Source organism: Rhinolophus sinicus, linkage group LG15 (genome assembly GCF_036562045.2).
Source record: "Rhinolophus sinicus isolate RSC01 linkage group LG15, ASM3656204v1, whole genome shotgun sequence".
In the NCBI taxonomy this organism is placed as follows: Eukaryota; Metazoa; Chordata; class Mammalia; order Chiroptera; family Rhinolophidae; genus Rhinolophus; species Rhinolophus sinicus.
Genome location: NC_133764.1, coordinates 48,417,477 through 48,443,227, shown reverse-complemented (window position 1 = coordinate 48,443,227; position 25,751 = coordinate 48,417,477). Strand labels below are relative to the sequence as shown.

The window sequence follows — 25,751 nt, the reverse complement described above, 5'->3', positions numbered from 1 at the left end:
ATTTTTCCAACTAACGTATATATTCCTGGTGGAAATTATATTAAAACAGAAATGTTTTTTAAATGATGAGGTAGATCTACATTTATTAACATGGGAAGATATTCATGATAGATTGCTGAAGTAGGAAAAAGTATGATCTCATTTTAGTACAAATAAAAAACACGTGCTTGTGTGAATATATGTGCATTAATGTGTGCACACACTCACACAAAGGAATAAAAGTTATCTTTGGATGGCACGATAAGGGTATTTTTACTGTCTTTTTTACATCTTTCTGCGCAGTGCAAATGTTTTTAAACATTTGAAGCATGAATTGTTTCCACAATTATAAAAAGATAAAGCCATATCCATTTTGAAAAATAATTCTTTCAATAAAATAGGCTTTCGCACCAGATGCATTCTTTAGGGTGAAAGTGCGGATGGGTATAAAATCTCCATTTCGTGAGATCATTAAATAAAAGGTCTGAACATTTGCTGGAAATTCCTGGTTAATGTGAAAGAAAATGAACCTTGACAGAAAGATGATTAGAACCATACATCTCCCCCACAAATACTGTGACACTGGCAGTGTGGTACCCCAACATTGCTGCTCCTGGAAGCTTGAGAAATTGGTATTTCTGGGTCCTCTGCTTGGGGTCTCACTAGGCTCCCATCAGGGCTTCGGTGCGCTGCATTTCTTTCTGGATCTCAGATCTTCTTCCAGGCTCACAAGTTCATCGGCAGAACTTAGGTCTTTGTAGCCATAGGACTGAGGGTCCTGCTTTCTTGCTGTCCCCTGGGTGCTGCTCCGCAGTTCCTTCCTTGCATGTCGCCCCCTTTCAGACCCTGTCACTACATGGCAGCTTCCTTCTTCAAGGGCAGCAGGAGACTTTCTTCCTTCAGGCAGTGCCTTCCAAGGAGTTCAGACCTGTTAGCACCAAACTATTGTCTTTTCCCAGCACTTTGGGAGCAAAGAGGTTGTCATTTGCCGCTTCCAAGTCATCTCGATTCTGCCCCCACAAAGTTTCTCACCTCTCTTTTCCTTCCCTTCTCTCCTGCTAATTAAAAGAGAAAGTCTTAATTTTAACTATAAGTTGTCCTTTGTTATTCTTTCACGAGCATTATTATATACATCATAGGAGGAGCGCTATCAGCTGTCTCCTTGGCCTCTGTTTACAAACAAAAGGATCTTTCGTGCCAGTGTGGCATATGACGTGTTTGTTTGTTTTCTTCTTTATTTTTTATTAGTTTCAGGTGTACAAAGCAATGTAATAATTAGACACGTAAACCCCTCATAAAGTGATAACCCACGTATGTGTTTGTTGACTGAGGACACAAGTATCCAGCTCATTTTATTTACAACTTTATTTTAAAGGGATTTATGGTCCCATTCTTGCTTTATTAAAGCTTTTTAGAGCTACTACTTGTGATTTCTGAGACAGCAAGACTTAAGAATTTTAATTTGGGGGGGTGAAGGCAACTGAAAGAAATATTGTGTGTTTAGAGCTATGCAAAGGCCATTACAAGCCTGTCTCAGAAATGCGGTCCTTTTCATATCTGATGCTTATTTTTTCTCAGCCCTTTTCCTTGGAGGTGGATTGTGAAGTCAAATCTTGGAGATACAACTCATAACCCTAAAGTGTAGTGATTTGAATTTGAGAGATAAAAACTTCAGTTCCCTGAGCAGAGAGTATAAACTAGTTCAAATAAACAGAGGATGTTAGCTTCCAGGATTGTCAAACTGTCACCTTTGACCAGGGTTGAATTTTCTTTGAATGTTGACAAAAGTTACAGTGTCAGTGGAAAAAGCTTAATGTGAAGTATCTATAACTCAGAATTTCCTTATGTTTGTGTCAGTGAGATCCTACAAGTAAAGCTTTTTTTTTTTTTTTTCTATGTCTGTTGAGTTTAAAAAGCCTGCAGTGGGGTTTTCCAGCCTTTAGGTGAGAGTAAATTAGAAAGTTTGTGAAAAACTGTTTTGTGTTGTCTAAAAGTCAGAGCCTGTACCTGGTGGCAAATCACTATGTTTTTGTAAAAAATGGGATTTAAAATTCCAACCTAGGAAAAATGTTTTAAATAAGCTCCTGTCACAAATGTCATTGTAGCATATATAAAAGGAAACTTTTGAGCACTTAATCTGTTAAAGTACTAAAAATTGGAATTTTGGAATTTATCAACTTTAGCATTCTACAAAATATTCACCCATAATTTAAACTAGGTAAAATGTTCTCTCAGAAATGATGCTAATTCTGTTTGTTTTGTTTTGTTTCATGTTTCTCAAAATCTTTTGATCATCTTTTAGACTTGAGAAAAGTAGCAAACTATAGAGATCTATAGAAATATACAGCTCTTTACAAAATGAAACAGTCAGTTCACCCTGTTGATTTGTTTTTAGGATATGTGATCTATTTCTGGTAGAAAGTGAGAGAGAATTATAGTGAGAGTTGGACATTGTAGCGCCTTACTCCAAAAGGTATGGAAGGTCTAAATACATAAAGATGCAGTGTAAATATTCCTTCTCTTATGTTGTTATTGTTTCAGTTATGTAATGATAAATGGAAACTCTGAAGCTTATCCTAAACATCCTTTAAAGATGCTTTTATCTTGCAATGAATTTAAATATCAAGTAAAAATACTAAATTCATTGTAATATGAGTAGAGATTGGCCGTCCTCCTTAACTGTTGAAGGTTATCAAAACAAAATGGAAAATATTTGGCTTCCTGAATGACATGGCTACAGTTAACATGCTGAGTTGGTGATGAAGCATGAGCTTTTGATTTTGCAACAGCAGAGCAAAGCACATAAATTTAAAGGAATGGGTTCTTAAGTAAGATAACTTATTACCTTAAGCACACATTTTAAATTTTGTGCTAGAAATGTGATGTCAAAATTTATGGTTTTGAATTTTTATTACCCAAATGTGAGTGGCCTAGTTTGGACAAAACTTAGCATTGTGTTCCAGTTATATTGGTAAATTTGAACAGGACAGACTTAAAACAGTGGCTTTTATGGAACAACTTATAATAGAAAATATTGATATATAGAGAAATACAAAAATATTAAAAACTTCTTTATGCCCCAAATGCCAGCAACCAAAGGTAAATGACAAAATAGGAAAATGTTTTTAACATATGTAAGAAAAGGTTATAAGTTAATACTCTTAGCATATAAAGAATATATACAAATAATAAGAAATAGATGGCTCTCCCAATGGGAAAATTAACAAAAGAAGAAATACAAATGTCCAACAACTGTATAAAATTATGTTCAGTTGCATTTGAAATCAAGAAATGCAAATAAAAACAATGACATAATTTTTCCAGTTAACAGATTTACAAAGTAACAATATTGGAAAAATAAAAGCAGTGTTGCTTAGGGATGTGGGGAAGCTGACACCTTCATTACTCTATGGTTTGAATGTAAATTGGTGCATATTTTGAAGTTTGATTTATGTGTTGAGAATCTTAAAAATGTGCATACCTTTTGACCTAACAGTTCCATTTAGATGACATAATCTAAAATATGTTCAAAGATTTGTGTACAAGATATTCCTCACAGTGTTATTTAAAATAACAATAAATTGGAAACAACTTCAGTGTTCAGCATTAGAGGGTTGATTAACTAAATTAAGAAATTTCCATACAATGGAATACTATTCAGCCATTTCAAATCATGTTATAAAACAATATTTAATGACTTAGGTAAAGTTCACAATATATAACTAAATGAAAAATTAAGTTACAAAACAATCACATACAATTGTGCTTGGGAAAAAGAATAGACTTCGAAAAAAGATTTCTTCTGGATTGTGGGATTTTGGATGTGTGTGTGCAAACACGCACGTGCTTTCTAATGTCTTCCTGTTTTTCTGTAATAAACAGGTAATAATGAACAGGAAATACTTTCATAATCAAGAAAAAATGTTATTTTTAATAAATAGATAAAGAAAATGCGATGCACATATATTTCTTTTTATATGTATATAATGGAGTGTTACTCCATTTTAAAATTATATATATATGTATATATATATATATCCCTTCTTAATATGTGTGTGTGTGTGTGTGTGTGTGTGTGTATATATATATATATATATATATATATATATATATATAGGAACATTATTCAGCCATTTAAAAAAAAAGAAATCCTGCCATTTGTGACAACACGGATGAACCTTGAGGGCATTACGCTAAGTGAAATAAGTCAGTCAGAGAAAGACAAATACTGTATGATCTCACTTAAATGTAGAACTAAAAAAACCAAACTCAGAAACAGAGCTGACTGATGGTTGCTAGGGGCGGGGGGGGGGGGGGGCGAGGAAATGGGTGAAGGTGGTCAAAGGTACAAACTTCTGTTACAAGTTCAGGGGATGTAATATACAGTACGATGACTGTAGTTAACAATACTGTGTTGTATATTTTAAAGTTGCTAAGAGTAACTTAAAAGTTCTCAACACACACAAACACACACACACACACACGCAAATTGTAACTATGTGAGTTGATGGATGTGTGAACTAATCTTATGTGTAACCATTTTGCAATATATACATATGTCAGATCGTTACACTGTACACCTTAAACTTACACAATGTTATATGTCAATTATATCTCGATAAAGCTGGAGGGAAAGTGATTTTTAAAATGATGTTTGTGTATTGATTTATCTTAGAATGAGAAACCTGTTTTGGTTTTCAGTTAGTGTTTCCTTTTTAGGAGCAGAAAAATGAGTAGTTTGTGATGTCTGTGTTAAGTATTTTGGCATAGTATACTTATTTGGTATGGTTATATGACATCTTCTGTTGAAGAACTATATTACAAAATCATTCTAATTGTATTCAGTGTTTTCAGAGTTAAAATAATTTGAACTTGAGCACTGGCTTATTTCCTAAACTCGGTATATATATATATATATATATATATATATATATATATATACACACTGAGCTCCATGGTTTTATGTATAAGCTGATGGAGAATTATATTATTTTATAAATATAAAGAAATTATATCATTTTACTTGTGTATGTGCTCTTCTAAGTTGCCATTCATTTCGTATTGAAGATATGTTTTTATCGACTTGAAAAATTTTTTTGTCTAGTTTAATTCTTACAACCCTGAGCATTGTATCATTTCAATATATGTGTATTTTTCTGGATTGCGTTTGTACAGCTTTCTCTTTCATAATGATACCTACAAAGGTTGCTGGGTTTATGGATTTATTTTTCTTGTAATTCCATTAGGCATACTGCTTAATGACTTCTCTAAATGTTTATTATGGTATTCATTTGGGAATATCTGGTAAAGGAAATCTCTAGTGAAAGATACTTTCTCTTGGGTATGTTATTGTTAATACAAGAGACTTATGTTCTGCCTTAATTGAATTTACATTGAATAGTTTCTTTGTAACTAGATTTAGTGTTTAAAAGCATTTTAACATTTTAAGGAATTTAAAAGAGAAAAATGAAACTAAATTGCAAGTTAATGTTTTAGAGGAATTTTTGAAGCACAGCTATTTAGGACTTACCACTTTGTAGCAAACAAAATTACAATCTTAAAAAATACATATTTTGGAGCCCAGCACTTCTACTTATTTTATGTAAAATTCATCTCAGTAAAAATCTACCTTAACTTAGATTGTGCCTTGGAATTTATTGTAATGAAATTTGCTATAATAGAATTTTATTTAAGTCAATTTTGAAAATACTAAAGCATAAAAGAAATCATATAGTATCTTTTAGTGCTTTGTATACCTAAATACATGAGCAGTTAATTTACATTCATGAAGATAAATATTTTTATGTGTTGAAAACAAAATTATTACCCTATATTTCCTACTGTGCCTTCATTAATAAATCCTGTTGATCTTATGGGTCTTTTTGCTGATCACTTTTTACTGCCTCCTGAAAATGTGGTAATCTCATTTAATCCAAAATTATGTTTTCCTGCAGTTTCAGTTCTTTTGTAGTTGCTAATTTGCCCTGTAATCTGTTTTATTACTGTGATATTGGGACCAGTTAGACCAGTTTCTTCTCTTATGTATCTGAATCACTTTCATCAAACCAAGAGATATTTTATAAGGTATATAAATTTAGGGTCTCAAATTTAGCATCACATATTTTGTAATATGGCATCAGTCAATTATATAACATTTTTAAAATTAATATATGAAATGACATTACTTTCTTCATTTAAAACTACTTGTTTGTGTTCTGGTCTTTATTCGGTTTTGAGAACTTGCCTATCCTCACAAAGATGTCTTTTTTTCAGTCTATAAATCTTAAGGTTACCTTATTAAGGGAACTCAAATGTATGTAAGATTCAAAAGACTGTAAAAAAAAAATTACTTCTTTCAAAAGTTAACATAATTTTGTTTGAAACTGTTTAATCTGCTTTTTGTCCTTAGCTGCTAGAGGGCTTTTTGAGGTTATGGATGAGTGTGTGTGTGTGTGTGTGTGTGTGTGTGTGTGTGTGTGTTTAAAATACTTCCAAAGTGCATAAAGTAATGTATTCCAAAATTTTGTTGTAATTTAGCTACTAATCAACGTAAGACGTGGTAAATACTAAGTAAATATTTGTTGACTAGTGAATGAATGGGCTGTAGAATCACATATGCTTTTTAGGGCAGTTAGACAACACCTTGACCCGTTATACTGTATGTGCCAATGGTTCTTAACCACTTGGGGATTAGGGGATCTTTCGAGACTCTAAGGAAACCAGTAACTCTCTTCCCAGTAAAATACACATACACATGTAATTTTGCTTACACTTTGAAAGGTTCGTAGACTCTAGTTACAAGCCCCTAATATAAACAACCAGCTGCCATTAACACAGGTAATGGAATTGGAAACATGGAGAAGAGAACAAATAATCCATATTTATGGTTAAAACAAACCTCTAGTCTGATCTTGTTATTTAAGGGCTCAGGAGGAACTTTTCCCCCAGAAACTTAATAAATATCAATCCACTTTAACATTTTAAGGGTCTGTATTCCATTGTAGAGCCCTACCATAATTTAGTTAATCTATTAATGGATATTTAGATTGTTTCCAGTTTTTCACTTTTATAAACAACAACATGGTGCGGATCCTTAGGCTGAGTGGATTTTTTTCATATTTACCAGACCATCTCTTTGATGTAAGCTCTAGAAGTGGAATTGCTGAGTCATTTGTATAGATAGTGCCAGCTGCCCTCCCAAATGACAATCCCAGCGGATATGCCCACCAATAACTAGTGCTTGAAGGGGATGGCCATGTCCCTACATCCTCCCTCCGTAACTGAGTATTGTCGGCTTTTATATCTGTGCTAGCCTCTCATATCTATTTGTATTTCTTTGATGTCTAGCAAAGTTGGACAGTGTTTCACATGTTTATTGGCCATTTTGTTTCCTCTTTGTGATTTGCCTTTCTATGTAATTTGCCTGTTTTTCTGTTATAGGTGTTTGAGTTTGCCCAGATCTTTCTGTCTTACACATTACAAGTAATTTCTTCCCTTTTTTTTTTTGACTTTCAACTTTGTGTAGTATTTTTTGCACTACAAAAATGTTAAATTTTTATATAGTCTAATTTAGTAGTCTTTTCTTCTCTGATCTGGCTATTAAGACATGCTTAGAAAAACCATCCATACCCATATCCAAAATTTATTAAATTTTCATTTAGAACATTTTATGGTTCTTTTTTTTTTTTTTTTTTTTTTTTGCATTTAAGTCTCTTGATCCACCAGGAATCGACTTCTGTGTAAGAAGTGAGGAGGGAATGTAGTCTTGTTTTCCTAAAAATAACAATAATTAATATTTATTGATTACTCACTGTTTACAAGCACTGAGCTAAATGTTTTTCATGTATGAACAATTTTAACCTAAATCAATTTCAAATGGCTGGCCAGTTATCATATACTAAGGTCTCCTACATATTTAGATCTGCTCCTTGTCTATTCTGTTTCATAGATCAGTGTGTTTCTGAATATACCACATTGTTTTAATTACTGGACATTTAATTTGGATCATTAAAGTTTTTTCAGAGAGTAAGAGAGGTAAGAATTTGCCTGAATGTCCTTTGAAATATGCATTAGGATATATTTTTATATCCTAATGAAAAATGAATTTCACATTCTTCGGACAGATGGTAGAGAATCACCAGTAATTCCATTAAAGAAATCACTAAATCTAGTCTTCTTAAACATACCTTTCCGTAGAGATTTTGTAACAGAAGAATAATTTTTAAAAACAATACACTTTCAACTCAAAATAGTGTAATTTTGTACTAACATTTCAGTAAGCACAGTAAGACTACATATATTTAAAATTTTTAATTTAAAAGCTTAAGATTGATTTCAAAAATTTTTCCTCCTAAGCAAAATGTAGGAAGAAAGTTATAAATGTTACAAATAAGACATAGGAACCTGGGGCGGCCGGTTAGCTCAGTTGGTTAGAGCGCTATGCCCTTAACAATCAAGGTTGCCAGTTCGATCCCCACATGGGCCACTGTGAGCTATGCCCTCCACAATTAGATTAAAACAACTACTTGACTTGGAGATGATGGGTCCTGAAAAAACACACTTAAATAAATGACTTAAAAGAAAAAAAGACATATGAACTAAAAAATTGTAAACAAAAGTTATATATGAAATATGTAAAATATTATAGATGAGTGCTGTCCAATACACATAGAAATGTAAATTTATGGTAACCACCTTAAAAATAGTAAAAAGAAACAGGTGAAATAAATTTTAATTATACGAGGTCTAACAATTAAGTTCAGGAACTTGGTACAACGATGTTGCTAACCTTTTTTTTTGATATCAGAGGGATTATTCATTATGAGTTTGTACCAATTGGACAAACAGTTCACCAAGTTTACTGTTTGGAAGTGCTGAAAAGGCTGCGTGAAAAATTTAGATGACCTGAACTTTTCGCCAATAATTCATGGCTCTTGCATCACAACAATGCACCAGCTCGCACGGCACTGTCTGTGAGGGAGTTTCTAGCCAGTAAACAAATAACTGTATCGGAACACCCTCCCTACTCACCTGATCTGGTCCCCAATGACTTCTTTCTTTACCCGAACATAAAAGAAGACATTTTGATCACATTCAGAACATTAAGGGTAATACGATGACAGCTCTGATGGCCATTCCAGAAAGAGTTCCAAAACTGCTTTGAAGGCTGTACTAGGCGCTGGCATCGATGCATAACTTCCCAAGGGGGGGTACTTCCAGGGTGACCGTAGTAATATTCAGCAATGAGGTATGGAGCACTTTTTCTAGGATAAGTTCGTGGACTTAATTGTCATACTGCATTTTTTCTTAAGTATATCAAAATATTATCATTTCAACATGCAATCAGTATAAAAACTTAATGAGCTATTGTACATTCCTTTTTTTTTGTTCTAAGTCTTCAAAATCTAGTGGGTATTTTATACTTATAGTGTATCTCAATTTGTATGCAAAATTTTCACCAGAAACATATATTCAGATTTCATAAAATCTCTACTTGAGCAACTGATAAAGTAGATTCACATACCCAAGTTGTTCCAAACATACTTGAAAGTTTTCCAATAACTAAACTGAGCAGCAACTTTTAAGTTTACGTTTAAGTTAAAGTGAAATAAAATTTTAAAATTCAGTTTCTTGGTGACACTAGCCACATTTCAAGTGCCCAATAGCACATGTGGCTAGTGGCCATCATGTTAGACTGCAGTCACAGGCTTCCTAAAGAAATCAAATACAATATAGCTGTCTCCTACTTTTAACATTTAGCTTACAAATAACTCAAATTCAAATAGGGTGTCTTGTCCTCTGGAAACTGAAGCTACTGCTCTGTAAGCCCGCAGAATCTACTCTTAGATGAAGAAGCTGACACCCCTAAATTCCCACCAGACGCCCATCCTAAAACACACACATCCCTACACAGATGCACTCCCTCTTTTGGAAACTGCTGCACCAAAGCGTGGTCGAGCATCATCCATATCCTTGGAGGCTCTTCTCTTTTCTTGGGAGTCAGACTTCTCCAGTTTGTGCTGTGTTGGAGCTGGAATGGGGAATAGACAGGGAGAGAAGCATTATTTTGTCACTAATGGTATCCCTGATTTGAAATTCTAACATCTTTTTCTTCAGAAACAAAATTATAAAGGGTGATTGGGTTTTGTAGGATTATAGATCAACAGGTTTTGGGGCTTACCTAGGAATTTTTCAAAATCTCTGTATAACTTTGTTTCTATGAGAAAATGTTCCATGTTTCAAACAACAAACATGGAGTAGGATTTCATTTGTAAGGTGACCAGGAAGAGGGTACAGGGAAGAGGTTGGGAGTTGCCTGTTGTTTTATTACAGATACAAGGGCCTCGATAATAAACTGATGCACCAACCTAAGTCATCTCTTGTCACCTACACCGTGTTTCCCCAAAATAAGACCTAGTCAGAAAATCAGCTCTACAGTGTCTTTTGGAGCAAAAATTAATATAAGACCCAGTCTTTTATATTATATTATATTATATTATATTATATTATATTATATTATATTATATTATACCAAATCTTATAGTAAAATAAGACTGGGTCTTATGTTATTTTTTGCTCCAGGAGACACATGAGAGCTGATTGTCCAGCTAGGTCTTATTTTCGGGGAAACACGGTATGACCTTGCTTACAACTCTGGAACCAAAAACAACCCATTCTGTTTTAGGTGTTACTCAGCTGTCCAATCAGTTTCAGGCTGAGTTGGGTTTTTTTTTGTTGTTATTTTGTTTTGCTTTGGGTGTGTGTGTGTGTGTGTGTGTGTGTGTGTAAATGAGTTTGTCTAGAAAATAATCGGATTCATCTTTTGGTCTTAGCTACTATTTCTTTTTATGGTGTACTTAAAGTTAAGGCTTGAAATTTGGCATCGTCTAGCTACAGATGAAATTTTTCCTTTCAAAGTTTAGTCTTACAAGGTACCTACGGGAGGGGAGTAATTTTCCGTTCTTTATACGTGAGGTGATGATAATGCGAACCGTGTGTAGAAGACTGAACAGATGGAGCTTCAGGAGGCCCGCGTGGTAGACAAATTCGGAAGGTAATCTAGGTAATGCCTACGCCCCAGGGCCCTCCATTCTTCAGTTCTTCCTACTTAGTTTATCTTAATGGTCTTTTAAGATCTCTGATTCTAGAAGGAACCTTTGAAGAAAAGGATAGAATGTCTGTGTTGTTTTGACTAGTGGTTGACATCGAAGCCAAATTAGTTGGCTTTTTAACGTTAAATAAAACATTCAGTAGCTTTTACTACTAGGTAGGCTGTAGGAACCCCTTTATTTTAACATGGTGCCAAAAGTAGGTTAATTATAACACATAAAACATCCTGATATATTTATTGAATGTAATTAATTCCTCAATACAATGGGATTATTTCCATAATTGAAAAATATTTTTTTCCCAATATAATATGACAACCTATTTTAGAATATGTAATATATTTTCTGAGGTGAAAATTTAAGAGCATATACAAAAGTTGTTATGTTCCAAGGGGTCTGATTCTTTTGTTTGAAAATTTATTATATTCATTATATTGAACAAAAGATGGTTGTGTTGATTTGAGAAAACAGGTGGTGCATTTTCAAGTGTTTCAAAATGTTTTTGTTATGCCTAGGTTTTCACTGTGATGGTATTTGTCGTTTTAGTAGAATTTGACCTATATTTTATTCTATGGGAAAAAGAAGAAACTAAATGTTTGCTAGTCACCTACCACCTTGTGCTGCTGTGCATTGGTGGGTAGGAACTCAAGTCCCATTGTGAATTTTTAACTCCGTGCTCTTTATTTTTAGTACCTTTTGGAGATTGAATCTGCAAATCATCTTTGAAAGATAAATGATTTGATTTGATTGTAGCAAGCATGAAAGTTATCCTGTAAATAAAGCTGTGTATCCTGGAAAAAAGCTGGACTAATACCTCACTGAAATGATCTTACCCATGGAATCCTTGATTAGACCTGATTTGTTTTGCCCACATGTCCTATAGCTCCATAAAGGTGATCAACTTGACGGATGAGCAGATGTCCTGTTTTCATCAGACATTGTTTTCACATCGTCAGGCCTTTCACCAAAGCCAGTCATCACCCCTGTTAGTCTGATTTTGGTGAGATGCTTTGAAAACTTATTTCCAAATATTGGTTTGAATGCACAGACTTTGTTGTTTACCTGTAAGATTCTGTAACAGTCAAGTGGTATCCTTTTTCCCCAAACAGAAATACAAAGAAGAAAATGAATAGCAAAAATGAGAAAGTACAGCTTAGGCTGTATTTATTTAAACTTTCAAGTATTTCCTATTAGCTACTAGAATCCAATCTTAAGTTCCATAAAAGGCATTTCTGTTTTGTTCACTTCTATATCCTTAGTACCTGGAACAGAGCCTGGCATGTAATAGGTGCTCAGTAAGTATTTATTAAATAAATACTGTTTCTATAAGAGGGTTGATCCAGGTACCTTTGTTTAGGGTAAGCAGATGCTCATCTTTGATAATAAGCATAGTTGGTGTGGTAGATACTTTAATTCCATTTATTCCCCTTTAATCTCAATAGAGAGGGTATATTCAGAGACTGCTTCAACCCTCAGAAGGACTGAAAGTATGCCTTTTACTGCAGAAGATAAAAAGAGAAAGGAAAACAAATGCTCTGTTTCCCTTGGATTTCAGAGTTAAAGATGGAAGAAATGTGAGTTCACTAGGCAAGACTGGCTTTTTCCCCATAAAAAATATTTCTTTTACCATTTTAACCATTTTTCAGTGTATGATTCCGTGGCATTAAGTATAGTCACACTGTCATGCAACCATCACCATCCGTCTCCAGAACTTTCTCATTCTCCAAAACTGTCCTCTCCCCCAGCCCCTGGCAACCACTCTTCTCCTTTCTGTATAAATTTGACTATTCTAGGTACTGCATATAAGTGAATCATATAATATTTGTCCCTTTCTGTCTGGTTTATTCATATATATATATATATATATATATATATATATATATATATAACATACATATATACATGTGACCCTTTTGCTCGGAGACTTGACCATCTTTCTTCCCTCTGTATTTCTAGTTTTTGCTTTGTACCTAGACTTAGCCAGTGATGCATACACAGTAAGTATTTAAAGACAAGTTAATTCAGCAGCTTGGTGCATACCGCTAGGGGGTTATTAAAGCTTTGAAAATGTGATTCCTCATCTGTATGTCAGTAGGCTTATCTCCTCTAAGTCTTGCTGATAAACCTGCACTGACAGTAATATCAGAGATTAGTCTTTCTCCATGTTTCATAAAGCAAATTGTTCTCCTTCTTATAGCCTGATTAGGAACTGGAAAATTACGGGTACATTGTTGTAATTGTTTTTATAGACATTAAGACAAACTCTCCATAAAGGACAGGAGGTACAAAAGAGGTTTTCATTACAGCTTCATTAAGAAATTATATGCTCATACTTGTTTATTTTCTCTGTTTTTCTCTTTTCACTATATCTTCTCCCTCCCTGATTCCCTCCCTTTTTCTTTCTTTTTCATTCTCATTTTTCTGAGTAGTTACTACAGAGACAACCTGACCGTAAGGTTCAAATCTAAATAAAGTAGTAATGGCTTTCTATCAGTCTACCTAGAGGGAGAGAGGAAAAGAGAGTAAGAGAACCAAAACTAAGGAGGAAATACCCTTAAAATTTTTTTTTAAAGGGCAGAAACTAACTGGTTGAGGAAAAAGGAAGTATACGGGGAGATCTGAGTGGCAAAGAAACAAAGAGCAGGAGAGAGGGAAACCTTGAAGTATGATTTGAAAAGTGGCCTGTGCAATTTAGATTTCAAGCTGGAGCTTAATCTACAAGCTGTTTCCAAGTCTGCTTGCACTGACCGTTGGACACAGTGAAGTGATTTTCTAGCACTAATATCCCCTGCTCGTTTACACTGGGCAGACCACTTCTGCTTACCTTGATCCATTTTCTCAACCTGTGAAGTGGAGGAGGGTCAACAACTAGATTCAATCATAAGAATTTGGGCCGCAGCCATTAGAATATGAAAGGTATTTTTTAAATGCGATTTTTATGACGTCTACAAATGCAGGTGGTAGTGTGCGAGAGACCAGTACTGACAATGAAGAATTACCCCAAACCAAGACTGGCTCCTATTGGAGAGGTGGAAATGGTTGGGACAGAATTTACTAACCTCAGTCCCCTGGCATTTCTGTGACTTCAGGAGCTAGGAGACTCTTCCAGTCCTTCCTGTTTACGTATGAATGGCCATCTATTGCCATTATTTCCCTGCGCCCAGGTCTCCCCCACTTAGAAAGTTTACTGGTCACAAATAGACATTTGCATTTCCCATTCCTTGTCATAGGGCCCGCTTTCAATTCAATAAGCTTTTATTGGCCCTTAGTTTGGTTTTCTTTACAGCAGCAGCTGCTAATTAGTGACAGTTTTGAGGAAGCAGCTTGTCATTTTTGGCAGGGTAGGGGACATCCATAGCAATTCAAGACTCTATTTTCATTTGCTAAATTTATTTTGCTACATGGAAATACGTCTTGAATAAAAAATAGTCTGTAGTCAACCATGGCTGAATTGACTGAAATACCTTCCTGAGTTTGCATTCGATCCTGTAGCTAAAGAACGCTCAGGAGATTACAAAAAAATAAAAAATAGATTCAGTGTCTGTCAGACCGATGCCATTAGTCCTGAGTCATCCTTCCAACATTAATCTCCATTCTAGATGTAGACCCTCATCCTCTTGTTTTGGCCCAATAATAAAGCTTTCTGAATTGTATTTGGTAGTATACATGGTAACCGAAGCAGTGGGTTGTTGGTAAACCTTGTGCTTTCCGTTTATACTCAACTTCTTTCTTGAGACATAATTAAAAGGGAAAAAAAATATTAGTGTAAAGAAAAAGGTTTCTTTGGAATTTCAGCTCATATTAGCATCTTTGCCTTTCACGTTAATTCTCTTTGAAACGGTTGCAATGAGGAACTAGCTCTTTTACCAACTTGTCACGATGGTTATGGAATGGTGCAGTTTGTGATGATATTTACCTTGATTAGCACCAATGATGAGTCAAAACCTCCGTCACAGTTTCTGTAAAGTATGATTCAGTCCCATTATTCCTGTAACAAGGATTCAAGTTAATGACCTCCACAGTGTTAAAAATAACATCTTGAAGGAAATAACTGACCTACCAGCCATTTCCCCCCATTTAGGTTCTTTTTGTCACATGGAAGGCTACCAAAATTGTATTTAATTTCACACACGATTGTTGAACATCTACCACGTACCAAGTACGGTGTTGAGGGAATCAAAATGAATGAGACACGGTTCTTGCCCTGGGATAACTTACAGTGTCGTGGTTGAGCAACAGGTAACTCAAAATTGCTTTCGTTCTTATGCCCAGAGTGTAGGTAGAGCACATTCTAATTCTAGAGGTAAAAGCATTCCATCTTTGAAAACTGGGATGATCAAAATGATAAAAGGGATAGGACACAAGTATTGTGTTCTTTTTTTAGCTAAAGGCGTTAAAGACTGTATGAGGTACCTTTCATAGGAGTATGGAATTTTCAGGTGTCCCTGTCCCCAATTTCCCTTTGACATGTGGCACTCCACTGTGACATTCATCTTCCACATCAGAGTGATGCCTTCTAAGTCGCGTGGCTTGGTGAACCCACATGATCGCCTAACATTTAGCGAATTATTTAATGTACACTGTGCACAGTAACGTGGTTATTTCTGCGTTTTTCATGTTAGTGTCTATCAGTGATTGCAGAATCTACCACTTATACCCAATCTGTAACTTCATATGTGCATCTGCAGTAGGTCAGTTGATGTTTAATTATTGGTATAATTGAACAGTTAACCAGATGACAACTGACTGCAGTATCCTTTACTATCCCGTCTTACTCAGTAGACTATTTCACGAGTTGTTTTCTCGTTTGTATTAATGATTATTGTCCCTTTAATGAGAAATGTTTTCTGCAGGCAGAAAACCTGAGGTTAGGATGTTCCCTGGTAAATATTGGTGATGGATAATAATGTAGCTAATGGAAACCCAGTAAGGAATTTGGAAGCAAATGTAACAAATACAAACAACCACTTTCCTTCTTATAGGAAATGTCACAATGTCAATTCTGACCACAAGTGGTCAGGATCTAGGTTTTGGCCTCATTGGAAAGTTACCCACCCCCAGAACTGTTCTCGTTATTCTCCTCCCACTCCCTTTAACAATCTAAAGATTTTTCAGCTGATTTCTGATTGATTTAGAGGAATGAAGGTGAACCACCAAACCCCAAATATGGCTTCCTTTGGTTGTTTGAAGGTTTGTCATCTTGATGTTCTCTGACCTTTAGGGAAACAAGTTCCATTTAAAGCATTTTTGGATTGTCAAATAATTTTTCGTATCTGTTTGTGAGTTACAGTTCGTCTTAATTCACTTTGTAGTTTTTATCATAAAGCAGTGTTAAACCACAGGTATGGTCAGGAAAAACTCATTTGGTTGGGTGAGGAGTTTTAATAAGTAAACTAGTGGGGTTGAGAGCATGAGCCTAGATGCTAATCCCGGCTCCTTGATTTACTTGCTGCAGGCAAATTTCCTGACCCATAAACCTATTTCCTCCTCTAGAGAACAGGGATGATAATCTACTGCCTTATAGGCTTTTCATGAGGATTAAGTGAGGGCACATATAAAGGGCATATAACTGTGTACAAGTTCATGACATAGTAAGAGCTCCTTGAATATTTATTATTGCCACTGTTACTGTTGTTACTACTACTGCTACCAGTAGTACTTTTTCTTCTTTCTGTGCCAATTCCTTTGCTGTTATGTAAGGTTTGGTGATTAAGTATAGGAAAGACTCGGAAACAATAGTTTATTTTGTTTCCAACATGAAATAGTTTCTAGTGTGGGTTGCAGTAGTTAATTTAGCATATATAACAAACTAACAAGTTTTTCCTTGAAACCCAAACTGTCTTCCTTTCAAATGAGATAGTCTCGGAGTGGGTTACATTCTTTCCATCATCAAAGCCTAGAATCTTTAACACAAGAGCTTGTCTCACAAAAAGCCTGATGTCTCTGTTGCCATCACAATCTGAAACTAACGAGTTAGAAACCACACAGAGCCCAGTGACATGCTTTAGGAACCCTTCAAGGACTCGTCACATTGTCTTATAAGTTGTATGTAGACAGCTAAGCCAGGAACCGATCTGGCTGAGAAAACTTAAGTTTCATTTTTCCTTCCTTCCTTCACTTTTACATTCAAAAGGATCTAATTTTGTTCCCGCTAGGAAGACTGAATGCATAGATGCTCCCTTAATTTAAGGAAGTCTACACACCAGTATGTTGTTTCTTTGGGAGTGGGCCGATCTTCAGTATTATTCCATAACTATTTGGGGGTTACTACCTAAAGAAGACTTAAAGTCATATTTTCTGTCCTCTTTCCCTTTTTGTTCTTAGTTGTACAGTCTTTTCTCCATATGTAATCTAAGAAACTAGATAAGCGTTGTTTATGTGCTTCTACTCATTGTCAATATTGAACCCGGCCAGTGCCTTAGCATGTTGGATAACGATTTGACTTTAGTTTGAGAAGAGGAAAGCTAACAATTTATTTTTATATCCATCAACTAGGGACCTTACATGTCACATTTACTATAGCCAAAATACCCTTATTTTTTAGGTAAAAAGTTCTGAGCATTACTATAAAGTCTGGGATGGTTCCAATCCTGTCCTTTTCCTCGTGTTTAAGTGCACATTAAATCTGGTACTTCTTCCCAGTTCCACTGCTGTTTTAAAAGTGTAGCTCCCTGTGATCTGCTTGTCTTTAATGTAGTCAAGTGAGGCACTTTACGTTGCATAGGTTCTGGGTCACACATTTGCTTTGTTTTTCTTTGGAGCTTTACTGGAAACCAAACACTATTGCGTACAGGCAGCAGAAGCAGGAGGGGAAGTTGGCAAGAAGCAGCTGCTTTCTGTTTGGTCTCTCTGAAGCAGCTGACCTTTTGGAAGGAAATCGGTGCTCTTTGCTTCTTCCTGTAACTGTGCAGCCTGTGAAAGAGCAGACACAGAAGGGTTCTGCCATTATCCTAGCTGATGTCTCGGGGCAAAAAGCTCTTAGTTAAGAGGTGGGAGTTTTTCCGTGCATCTGTTGTACATTGTAGGAACATTCACTCAAGTTCATGGTGCTAAGTTGTATGTAGATATCCTAATACATCTATTGCAAGAGAGAATCTATTTCCAGAAAAAAGTAGTTTGTTTTAGCAAAAGTAATTGTATCTCATTGCAAAGTTCCAGTGTTAATGCAGTAGTAAATGTTACTGTGTGCACAGTTTTAATTCATCTTAATGTTGAATGTCCTGATATCATTATTACTTCTTATACTGGATAACACCCCCCCATCCCTGCCCCCGAGGCCAAACATTTTGATTTTCTAAGACATACTGAGCTCTTATTAAATGTCATTTCATCTCAGAATTAAAATTAGCTTTTTAACACCTGCTACCATTGTTGGACCCACCTTTTCTGCAGGACTCGTTTTACTTAAACACAGTGAGTATTATATTAAACATTGGGTTTATCTTCAGAAGGTGCCGTCAGTCAGGCTTCACAAATGGAACATCATCCAGTGAGCAAACAAAGGAACTAGCTGACGAAGCACTTGTTTCTTAAAAGAGAAGATTTTAGTCTTCCATTATTTTAACCAAAACATGTTTAGGTTTGTTTTGTATTTTGTTTTTTGAAATGATTTACATTGAAATAACTATCTGTAAGCAAAAATGAAGTAGATTATGATTATTGGTGTAATAAATGCAAAGGACGCAGCTACCTGAAAAGAGGGGAGAAATACTATGTTCTTCGGCTCTTCATTTGGGTTCAGTGGGTAGGTGTGCTTTTCCAGTGCAATTTGGTCTCGTTCCCAGGTTTACTGTTGATAGTAAAGATTGTTGGTTAAGTGCTGGTATTGTACATAGAGGGTGTAGAGTGTAACCTCAGGAGAATTATCTCAAGGTGTCCTTAGCAAGATTGCCCTAAGGTGCTGCCTTCCTGTTCTTAGAAACTGGCCTGATCTGTTCAGCCTTCCTGAGATAGTGAAGAATCCAAGAGGGACTACCAACCTTGCTGTGGCATTAGATACAGGTTCTGGGCACAACATAAGTTCATATCAGCACAACAGGAAGATTTTCCCCCAGTTCTGTTGGCCTGTGAGTGGGAGCAATTAGGCCCCAATGGCTAAGGCTGTGTGGGATCTGATCTTGTAGGCTTCTGCAGGCCTTGCCTCGTTACCCTTGAACTCTCAAGGGCCTTTTCATAGGTCAGTTGTGTACAGGTGTGTCACTAGGAGTAAGGGAAGTTTAGTTTTTGAAAAGGAATTCTTGCACTGCAATAAGTGGCTTTTCTATGCAAGTCATTCTATTTACAATTGGTACAAGTTTGCAGGGACAGTTGCTTAGTCATAGCAAAGATGAAAAAAGAGCCAAATAGGAACCTCAGTATATACTGTTTCTTGTCTTGAAATACGACTTGCCCAAACATTCTTTTTTTCCTTTTTTCCTTTCCACATTTCTTTCAGAAATCACAATAAACCTTCCTAAATTCAAACTCCACTACCTCTGCACTCACTCATCTTCAGCCTGTTCCCAGTTGTAGTTTGCCTTCTTGTTTTCCTTTTACTGTTCTGAGTGTTTGATGTAAACATTTTCAAACACACACAAAACAAGAGAGAAGAGTATATAATGAATTTCTATAGATCACTCAAGTTAAAAAAATACCAAAATTTTGTTCTTTTTTCATCTATTCTCCACATACACATTTTTTGTTTTATCTGGACTTCAAAAAAAAAATACTTCAAAATATATTTTGTACCATTTACTTTTACACTACTTCTAGAAGAAGAGCTTATTAAACAGAAGAATAATATGAATAGTTATTGAGTGCGAGACACTTTAAAGGCTTTAATATATATATGTGTGTGTATATAAATAGATGTCAAAATTACAAATTAAGTGCTCGCTTCGGCAGCACATATACTAAAATTGGAACGATACAGAGAAGATTAGCATGGCCCCTGCGCAAGGATGACACGCAAATTCGTGAAGCGTTCCATATTTTTTAAAAAGAATGCAATGTCGTTTGCAATGCCTTCATTAATTTGATTTTCCCCCCTTTAAAACAATAAATACTGATAACTAAAAAAAAAAAAAAAAAAAAAAAAAAAAAAATTACAAATTAATCTCGGCTATTAGTAGTCTTGAACCACTACTTGAAAACACATTAAGTTGCTCTGTATTTGATAGAAAATGATAGAATTGCGTTTCTTTTTAAAAAAATTTTATAATTCTGAATTTTTACTATTTCATGCCCTACTTCAATCAAGACTACGTAATTTGTAAGAAAGTGCTATAACCTGGATACTGTCATGTTGGGAAATATGTCTTCCTGTGTCTTTTGCATGTCCTTTTATGTTTGGTTCCTGTGGGACAGTGAGTCATACCAATTACTCATGACTATTACATTTATATTTCAAGTTTTCCATTCTAAACAAAATTTAACAACAAAAATTACAAAAAATTGTACCAAAATTTCTTCACCTAAATGTAACAACTGTTCACAGCTCTATTTGACCTTTTTCTGATAGTTGTCCTCCTGCATATATATTGTGTATGCTTTTCATTTACCATTCTTTTAGTTATACTTTTTTTTTTTTAAGATTTTATTGGGGAAGGGGAACAGGACTTTATTGGGGAACAGTGTGTACTTCCAGGCCTCTTTTCCAAATCAAGTTGTTGTCCTTTCAATCTTAGTTGTGGAGGGCGCAGCTCAGCTCCATGTCCAGTTGCCAGTGCTAGTTGCAGGGGGCGCAGCCCACCATCCCTTGCGGGAGTCGAGGAATTGAACTGGCAGCCTTGTGGTTGAGAGCCCACTGGCCCATGAGGGAATCGAACCGGCCTTCGCGTTAGGAGCACGGAGCTCTAACCACCTGAGCCACCGGGCCGGCCCCTTATTTATACTAGTTTAAAAAATGTGTCTACACGGCCTTATATTTCAACGTAGCCTCTATATTGTAAATTATTGCATGATATTCCATGAGATTAAAACATTATAGCTTAACCATTCTCCTATTTTGGACATTTCGGTTATTTCCAGTTTCTCACTATTATGTATTATATCTAACTAATGGTTGTCCCTGGGAGTTAACCTGGTGCAAAGGTGCTCTTCAAAGCAAATTTTGCTAAGTGGAAACTTAATACCATAATTCTCAGTGTTAAGAGGCAGATTGTGAACTTTAATTGGGAAAATACTAGAAACGTGTAATTTTATTAATAAATTGCTTTTTTTAAGGAAAAAAAAACCTTAAGAACAAGGGGGAAGGGATTCTCTTTCATCTAAATGGTACGGAAACTCAGTATATTGTAGTGGCTGAGGAATTTTTATTTTCTGCACTAAAGGATTCACACTGTACAAGAGACACATTCTAAGACAAGTTGGTCTTGATTAACAGTATAAAATGGATAGGTATTAACCATCATTAGAAATTCTGAGGCCGACAGAGGATTACATGGCAGCCTCAAATCATTTCTTTTCCATAATTCAGATGGCCATTATTCATAGGCTATAGCAAATGTTTTTAGTTATTGGGAAAATGCAATGATGTGGCTTCTTCCCAATGGGTTGTTCAAGTTGCTAAATGGACGTCAACTCTGAGGAAATGATAACACACATGCATTCCTGCTGCGGGCCAGGGAGCCCGGACGTGTGTGACAGCGTCCTACTGTGTTTCCCCGAAAATAAGACCGGGTCTTATATTAATTTTTGCTCCAAAAGACACGTTAGGGCTTACATTCAGGGGATGTCCTCCTGAAAGATCATGCTAGGGCTTATTTTCCAGTTAGGTTTTATTTTGGGGGAAACACGGTACGAGCTGCAGCACAAAGTCTGAGAAGGCCAGATTTCTATGTACTACCAGGGACAATTTCAAGGTGAGAGTCAAACCTCTACTTGCATTGCATGTTTTCTCTTTTTTTTTTTTTGAATTTTTGCCTTTAATTTTGATTCAAAAAAATTGTTTAATTACTGAAAAATTGAAAGAATAGAACAATGAACTCATAGACACTTTGCCTAGATTGCCCAATTGTTAACAATTATTGCATTTAGGTAACACCTCCCTCTCCCTTTCTCCTTTGAAAGTTAAGTTGCAGACATCATGACTTTACCCTTAAATCCTTGAGTACGTATCTACCAAGAACAAGGTCATTCTCCTGTGCCTCAATGCCATTATCACTCTCAAGAAATTTAATATTGATATAATATCCAAGACATGGGCCATATTTAGATATAACTTACATTTCAGATTTTAATTTTTAATTGTCCCAGTAATGTCCTTTAGAACTGTGGTTGTTGATTTTTTTTTTTTTTTAATTATGTAGTTATCATGTCTTTTTAGTTTCCTTTAATCTAGAACTGTTCCACATTTTTCTGTCGTTCATGAGTCTCACAGTTTGGATTTGTCTGATTCTTCATGAGTAGAGGTTTGTGTATTCTTTTCAGTGCATCACATCTGGAGGCCTAAATTGTCAGTTTGTCGATTGGGTAGTTTGATTACTGGGTTAAGGAGTTGGCCAGCTTCCCCACTGAAAATGTACCTTTTCCCTTTGTGAATAATACGTAATATGTGAGCTAATACTTGGACACTGTGGGAATCCTGTTCCCACAGGTATCACCTAATGATTTCAGCAGTTCTGATGATCTTTGTCTGAGTCTGCTCTATTTTTGAGATGTGTGTTTTTGGCCAAGGTAGCTTATAATGAGGTGAGACTTTTAAATATATGCTAACCCACTGATTAAGACTTGATCTTTATGTTTAGCAAATAGCCTTCCTTCTCCCTCCTCCCTCTTTTCCTCCCTCTCCTTCTCTCGACCTTCCCTTCCCTTATCCTTCCCTCCCAACTTCGTCCTTCCCTCACTTGCTTATTCTTCTTCTCAAAATAATGTGTAATGATTTGGCTGTGACGTAAAGATTTATGACTGATTGCCTTCCCAGAATATTATCATCTCTATGTTGCCTGGGCAAATTTTTCCTTGTTTCTTTGTGAGCCGAATACTTTTATTCTTTCTGTTCTCTTCTCATCTGTTTAATAATCTGATTTTATTAGAGAATTACCTTCTTTATTAATAAGCTTATAAAGTAGTGTTTAGATTTTTTTTTTTAAAGAGTGGACGGCTCTGGTATTGACCTACTTCTAGTTTTACTCTAACCTTCTCACTTGATATTAGGTCAATTTAACACTTTGTAAGCGGGCATTTTCCCGCCAAATCGTGTCGTAACGCGGGGCTTTTTTGACATTTTCTCGCCAAAATTAGACTTTCCGTAAAATATTCATATCCTTCGATCTATTTGATATTTTTCTATGAAACTTTCAGTGTTTTAGTTTAAAAAGAGGTCTCTATTTATTTACTTTGCAAAATTTTTGCCAGTTCCAACTAGAGGTGATATGACAAGTTTACTCGTTTCCCGCAAAAAATTTAATATGAACAAAACCTTAATCCTTTATTACTACTATTTAATTGTTTCTGTCCCACCAAGTTCCTACTGGTAGGTAACTGCCACCACCGAATACAGTAACAAAAAATGTTGGTATTGACACAACTAGGGAACTTGCTTTTGATATTCTATCCAAAGTCCTTTAGTTATTAAATGGTGCTAATACGGTTAACAGTTTTGAATCCTGGTTCCTTGCCTTATACTTTTCAGGTCAGAAGCAATATTTATACACCTTTTATTTCATCTGCCATTTAGACCAAGTCTTTGCCCAGATCACAGCCTTACAGTATTAGGTTTCTTATCCTATTTTCTTACTCCTTTTCGTTCTTTAAATTATGAAATATAGCAAACACACAGAAAAGTACAAAAAATAATAGGACCAACCACCACAAGTCCTCAGGACAAAGGCAGCATGGTACTGGGGTAGAAGTACAGGCTCTGGGAGCAGAACGCCCAGAACCAGCCCAGACGGTGCCCCTTGGTGCCGTAGGACCTGGGGCAAATATTTCGCTCCAAAAAGAAACCTGTACACATGAAAGTCTCTCCACATCACCCCATCCCTTGGCAACCACCTGTCCACTTTGTCTCTATGGATTTGTCTATTTGGGATATTTCATATAAATGGAATTTACCACTTGTGGCTTTTTGCAACTGGCTTCTTTCATTCAGCATAATGTTTTCAAAGTTCATCTATGTTGCAGCATGTGTCAGTACTTTATTCCTTTTTATGTCTGAATAATATTCCATTTATCCATTTTATTCTTCCATTTATACCCATATAATTCACTCATCCATTAATGGGTTGTTTCTACTTTTTGGCTATTATGAATAATGCTGCTGTGAACATTTGTGTACAAAGTTTTGTAGACAAAGGTTTCAGTTCTTGTAGGCATATACCTAGGAGTGGAACTGCTGGGTCATATAATAATTCTATGTTTAACCTTTTGAAGAACTGCCAGATTGTTTTCCAAAGTTGTTATACCATTTTACAATCCTGTTTAATTTGTTGAGCCTCAATGTCCTCATCTATAAAGTGGGGATAATAATAGTGCCTGCCTCCTAGGGTTTTGTGAGGATTATATGAGTAGATTCATAAAAGCACTTATTGTAATAAATAATACAGTAAGTGTTCAGTATATAACAGTAAATTATAAATCTGAATGGTGGATAATAACACTAATAAATGTTATTTTTCAAACTTATATCTGAAATTTTTAGATGAATCAAAATATGTTTTGCTAGTAATTCATACTTTAATTAGTAGGAGTCAGATGTGTCCTTGGAAGGGACAGGATTCATCTTTTTTCCCCTTGAGTTTAGTACACAGCAAGTCATTTCATTCAATGTTGTTTTGTTGTCATATTGATGAGACATCATAGGAACTTAACTCTTGTTTCTATCAATTAGCCTATGATAAAATTGGTTACATTATATGTCATTTCGCTTAAAGTCACAGAGCCTATCAGTGTTAAGTGAGGACTTACTGTACTTGTGGCACTCTTGTTATGCCACCCTTCGCAATTCTTAGTTCTGTCACTCAGAGGTGAGAAGAGAACATCCTCCATCGTTCCACCCTCCATCGTTCTCATCCATAGAAGTCTCTGTGCCAGTGAAATTGATTGAAAAATGGGAATACAGTACCATCTTTTAAAAGGAAGATAAAGTTTGTACTGCAGGGTATTGGTTAAGGAGAGCAAGGGTTCTTTGTGGAGGATTGACTTTGGAAACATGTAGTTTGTTAAAGTGAGTTAAAATCGGAGACGGGGAGAAGGAAGCCACCTTTGTAAGTGTAATGTTGTAAAAGTCAGAATAATACTGAGTACTTACTATGAGCCAGGCACCGTCTTAAGCATTTACACATATTAACTCATTCTTTCAACAACCCCAAGAGGGTCATTAAGTGTTATTCCCATTTCACAAAATAAGGAAACTGAGGCCCAGAGAGATTTAAGAGGTTCAATCTTTTGTAGGACTCTATTTAGATGAGTTTGCCATTATCTCCAGAACTTGAACCCTATTTTAGGTTATTTGGCCCTAGGATGGGATGGGGTGGAGGCTAGGAATTATAAACAGCTTTAAATTATACACGCAGCTCCAGCAAAGCAAATCCCTGCACACATTTCAAACCCCCCACTCCCACCCCAAGCTATAGTTCGTTCACTCCTTTGGCCCATTTGCAACGGGAGCCTCTGTTGTCTACTGTCCATACTTCTCTGCCCCCACACTTTAGCTATGGCATGACGTTGGCCACGCTGCCCTAG

At 35.7% G+C, this 25,751-nt stretch overlaps 1 protein-coding gene and 1 non-coding gene across 4 annotated transcripts in view; both read left to right on the top strand.

The window, feature by feature from the left end:
• STAT5B (signal transducer and activator of transcription 5B) overlaps nt 1-25,751 on the top strand; it is a 60,769-nt gene that overhangs the window by 5,805 nt on the left and 29,213 nt on the right. The gene's annotated exons all lie outside the window — the stretch shown is intronic.
• On the top strand, nt 19,955-20,061 carry LOC141569115 (U6 spliceosomal RNA). The gene has a single exon (XR_012492507.1). It is a non-coding gene; the product is annotated as a U6 spliceosomal RNA (small nuclear RNA).